Raw genomic sequence first — 5590 nt, forward strand, 5'->3', positions numbered from 1 at the left:
GGCGAGCGCTCGGCGGGGCCGGGCTGGGCGGCGGGGCGGCGGGGGCGGGCCCGAGTCCCGAGGCCGCGCCTCCCTCCCTCCCACGCACCCGCCCGCCCTCCCGCCCGCGCGGAAGATGGCCGCGGAGGCCCGGGGGGCCGGGGCTCCGGGGCTCCGGGGGGCGGCAGCGTCCCCGGCTCGCCCCCCGGCCTGCCGCCGCACCGCCTCGCCTCGCCTCTGCGGGCCGCGGGGACGCGCCCCACGGGTGGGAGAGCAGCGTCGGGTCGGCCCGATCCGAGGGGCTGGGAAGGGACGGTCCCCTGGGCGGGGCGCCGAGAAGCCTCCGGAGCCGGCGCGCTCCGGGAGCCTCCGGCGATGCAGAGACGCGGCGTGAGATGCGCACGGAACTGTGGCTCCTTGGGGGCGAACGGGCAGACTCCCCTCTGAAATCCAAGGCAAAGCGGAAGGCCCAACCGCGCGCGCACCTGTAAAACTTTGATGTCATTTTAGCGGACCAGAAGCCCCGAGACTCAAACTGAGAAATCCTGTCATAGCAAGTTCCTAACCTAGGCAGACAGTGCAGCCCTGCTGTGGTTTACTCGATGCAAGGCTTAGAAACAAAACCAAAGCCTAGAAAGGACACCAACCGACATCGTTGGTTGATGGGTTTCTTTGATTCATTGCTTCATTCGTCGCACTGAGTGCGTACACGCCAACCTAGGTTGGGCCCAAGGGTAAGCAAGAACGGGCTCCCTGCGGCAGGGAGCCTGCTCATTAATCAAAGAAGCGTGTTAGTAAAGGAATAATTAAAAACGGAATATGGAACTTTGAGAAACTGGCTGCTCCCAATTTGCTCGCTTGCCCTCCAAAGATAAAATTATAATATTGTACTTACTTTTGTAAATGACACATATCCTGACCCCAATATTCTGGAACATACTATAGGGTGGAAGTGGCTTGATCTAACTGAGGTTTTTGCTGACTGCTCATTCCAGGGCATGGCCATTGTCAGGAGCAGCTCTACGTGTGACGCACGGTGCATCCGCTGGTCACTGCTGTCTCCCCGTTTGGATCGCCTCTGGTCCTTCTTTCCATTGACTCTCTTCTCCCAGGGTAGGAGACTTCACATCAGATCCTCTTAGACTTCTGCACCCATCCCCACATCAGTGGGGCTTCAGTTGATAGTCTTCAGCAAAAACTTGAAGAGGAAAATTGATGGCTGATGTGGAATAAAATGGCATGCTACCTACACTTCTGCCATCTGGTTGTTTTTTTTTTCCCAATTTGAAAATAGGAGCCAGACTAGACACTTCTCCACACCCCTGCCCCCATCTCCATGCTCTGATGACAATTCACCCCCACATCACCACCTTAGACCAAGTTAGCCTAGTTGCACACCCAACTTTGATCCCTTCATCCCCTCTGATCCATTCTCCATCTGGAGTGACTTCCTAAAATAAATCTGATGATGTCACTCAACTCAGACAGCTGTTTAGTTGCTCTCCACTTGCCTGAGGATGCAGCCTGACTCCTTTCCCTGCTGGACCCGAAGACCACTGAGATCTGGCCCCTGTGCTCCCTCAGCTCTAGTCTCGCAGTGACCCCTAAGCGCTATGCGGGTGTTCTTTGCAGTTCCTCGAATGACAACGAGGAGCCTTTTGTCCCTGAGCCTTTGCATCATAAACTACTGTTGACCTGGAATTCTCACCACTCACACCTCACGCATTCCAGTTCCTTCACACCTTTCATTTACCAACGCTCCCCACCCCATCCACTGTGATCTGGCTAAACATTCCACAAATATGAACAAGCTTGCTCTCCCCACTCACCCTGCTGCTGCCCTACATGAGGTTAAGGGCCGCATCTGATCATGCCTGGTAAGCCCAGTATTTCCCCTGTATGTAATTGCTATCTCCCCCCTTAGAAACACACATAGTGCGGGATCCCTGGGTGGCTCAGTTAAGCGTCTGACTTTGGCTCAGGTCATGACTTCATGGTTGGCGAGTTCAAGCCTGGCGTTGTTGGGCTCTCTGCCGGCAGCACAGGGCCTGCTTTGGATCCTCTGTCTCCCTCTCTCTCTGCCCCTCTCCTGCTTGTGTGTGCACACGTGCACATACTCTCTCTCAAAAGTAAAATAAAATATTAGAGAGAAAAGAAACACACCTAGTGCCTGTTGTAGGGTGATGATTTAATACAATCAGTGAATGAATGAATGAAAGGAAAAAAAAACCCTTCTTTCATGAAACTTTATTTGGATTCTCATTGCTCTAGTTCATTCATTCATTTTCAACTGTTTTTAAAACACCTACCACCTTGAAGTGCTACACGGGTAGTCAGGATGGAAAGCAGAAGGTAATGGATCCCAGACACCTGCTCTGCCTCAGACCAGGGAAGGCAATGCTGGGAACTTTCTATAACATGGACTTCATCCCAATGCAAGACTGACACAGACCTTTGCACCACAGAACTTGAAATAGGCAGGGAAGACAGACAAGTAATTATAATACAGTGGGAGACGTGTTCTTTAGGGGAAGCATTACATGCTCTAAGGGCAGAGAAGGCTAATCGGGAGGAGAAGCTCTGGAAAGACGATGAGTACAGTGGAAAACCATACTCGATGATGAGGCACGTTGAAACAATGGCTCGCACACCAGAATAACTCATTTCCAGCCAACTTTTTGGCACTCCTGTCTGTGGATCATCTAGCACTTGTACAAAATTGACAAATCATGAGGGTTAGAATGCCCGGTTTATTTTCCTAATAATGACTAACTCTAAGAAAGCGTGCCTGGCTCGCTACTCCGGTGAGTGGCAGAAGGCATCTGAGTCAACCGGGCTGTGGACACCCATGCCAACGGGAGGCTGAGTCATGTTCACCTAAACTTGGGGCAGAGCTGTCTTATTTCTAGCAAAGCTAAACTTTGGATGATGTCTAAAAGTAATAACTAGACAACTTCTGTTCTCATAGAAGCAGCATCCGTGTGTGCACACACGCCCTGCCCGTTAGCCTGCACTAAAAAAATGCACCTGGCCCACGGAGCCGCTGGGCGCTTCTGGATCGTTCAGCTGCCTCTGGATATTTGTCCAGATGTTAGAGGATTACTTCAGGCAGGAATAATTTGGAATCCCTCGTGTGGAGAAATATTTCAAATAATTTTTCTGATAAACCTCCTTAAAAAATAAAGAAATAAAAATGAAGATAAATGTTTCTGAAACTTTTTTTGGCTCTCCCTACCTATAGGGAGAAGAGTGTTGTGGTTATGAGCTATTTTCTGGAGTTAGACTGTCTGAGTTCAAATGCTGGATCCTCTTACTGGCTTTGTGATCTTGGGCAAATTGTTGAACCTCTCTGTGCCTCAATTTTCTCGTGTATAAATGAGGATAATGATAGCCCCAACCTCCTAGTGTTAAATGCTAAATGCGTTAATACGCCGTGTTTCATTGAGTCTAAGACACACACTTTTCACGTGTAACATCTCCAGAGTTGAGATGCATTTTACAATTCGTAGTGTGGGATAGTTTAATTGTCTCAGTGGTATGTAAAATATTGGTGCATCTTATAATCAGCATTGTTTTAGATGTGGTGAAATTCAGGATACAAAAAAAAAGAGCTTGGAGATATCCTTGGCACATAAAAAGTACTACATAGGTATTTAATAGATTATATAGACATAAAATATAAATATAACGCCTCTAACTTCATCAGAGCCAATCAGTATCACTCAGTTTTTTTTTTAATTTTTTTAACGTTTTATTTATTTTTGAGACAGGGAGAGACAGAGCATGAACAGGGAAGGGTCAGAGAGAGGGAGACACAGAATCCGAAACAGGCTCCAGGCTCTGAGCTGTCAGCACAGAGCCCGACGCGGGCTCAAACTCACAGACCACGAGATCATGACCTGAGCCGAAGTCGGCCGCTTAACCGACTGAGCCACCCAGGCGTCCCAATATTGCTCAGTTTTAAACAACTGTCTATGTTTCTATGTTGACAATGGCAGCTAATGACATGACTGACCCGTTTGCCAAGAAAGAAAGAAGCCGCTCTCAACACCTGGCTTGAGGTTGGAGGAGACATCTGGTATCCGTCCCTGTATCTCAGCAAGATCTCAGAAAAATATATAACTGAGAGCTGCTGAGACAGGTACCTTGGATGAGCTAATAATATGGTGACCCTCTGGATCAATATTCTTTATCTGATTATTTATCAGAAAGTCTGGGTGCTCTGAGACACAGCAGAGAAGTAGGATCTCTGACAATGGGGCTCAGCAATCTGGCTCTTGCCCCAAACCTCCATCCGCCAGGGAGCAAACCAAAACTGTGCAGCTAACCTACCACTTTTAGAAGGATAGTGACCGGGGCGCCTGGGTGGCGCAGTCGGTTAAGCGTCCGACTTCAGCCAGGTCACGATCTCGTGGTCCGTGAGTTCGAGCCCCGCGTCGGGCTCTGGGCTGATGGCTCGGAGCCTGGAGCCTGTTTCCGATTCTGTGTCTCCCTCTCTCTCTGCCCCTCCCCCGTTCATGCTCTGTCTCTCTCTGTCCCAAAAATAAATAAAAACGTTGAAAAAAAAATTAAAAAAAAAAAAAAAGAAGGATAGTGACCATCTGGCTACTCAAGAGGGCCCTTTGGAGACTTTACACCCCTCCCCAAGTAGCTAATCAAAGTATTGTCTTCCAATCACTCTCCCCAAGAGAAGATTCAACAGATAAAATTTTTAAAATATCATCACGTTTCTGGTAATGCTTTAGTGAACCTTGGAGGCTCATCTCATGAGTGACTCCCAGACCTCTTTGTACCAGCTGTAATTTAGCTTAACTTCTGGGCCCCAAAAGGCCCAGACAGGCATGCAGACAGAAGTGGGTGTTGTATATTTAGAGAGGGGACCAGAAGCAGCTTCTCTGGCTTTTTGTTTCTCGCCGATTACGTGTTCCCTTTTAATATTGATTCCATTGTCAATGTGAGAATGCGGAACATTCTGTATTAAACTTTGATACTTTACATTTTCTTCAGTTTGAATAATTTATATATTTCGACTTATCTAGAACAAATGTATATTGCCTTTGTATTAAGAAAGTAAAACAAACAAACAAAGAACTTTCCAACAGGAATCAGTCAAGAAGAAGAAATAAAAGGCATCCAAATGGGTAAGGAAGAAGTAAAACTCAGACTATTTGCAGATGACGTGATACTTTATATAGCAAACCCTAAAGACTCCACCCAAAGACTACTAGAATTGATAAATGAATTCGATAAGGTCACAGGATACAAAATCAATGTAAAAAATTTAGGGGCGCCTGGGTGGTGCAGTCGGTTAAGCGTCCGACTTCAGCCAGGTCACGATCTCGCGGTCCGTGGGATCGAGCCCCGCGTCAGGCTCTGGGCTGATGGCTCGGAGCCTGGAGCCTGTTTCCGATTCTGTGTCTCCCTCTCTCTCTGCCCCTCCCCCGTTCATGCTCTGTCTCTCTCTGTCCCAAAAATAAATAAAAAACATTGAAAAAAAAAATTCAAAATCAATGTAAAAAATTTATTGTGTTTCTACTCGCTAATAATGAAGCAGCACGAAGAGAAATTAAGAAAATAATCCCATTTACAGTTGCATCAAAAAGAATAGAGT

The sequence above is a fragment of the Felis catus genome, chromosome D1 (genome assembly GCF_018350175.1).
Source record: "Felis catus isolate Fca126 chromosome D1, F.catus_Fca126_mat1.0, whole genome shotgun sequence".
NCBI classification, from domain to species: Eukaryota; Metazoa; Chordata; class Mammalia; order Carnivora; family Felidae; genus Felis; species Felis catus.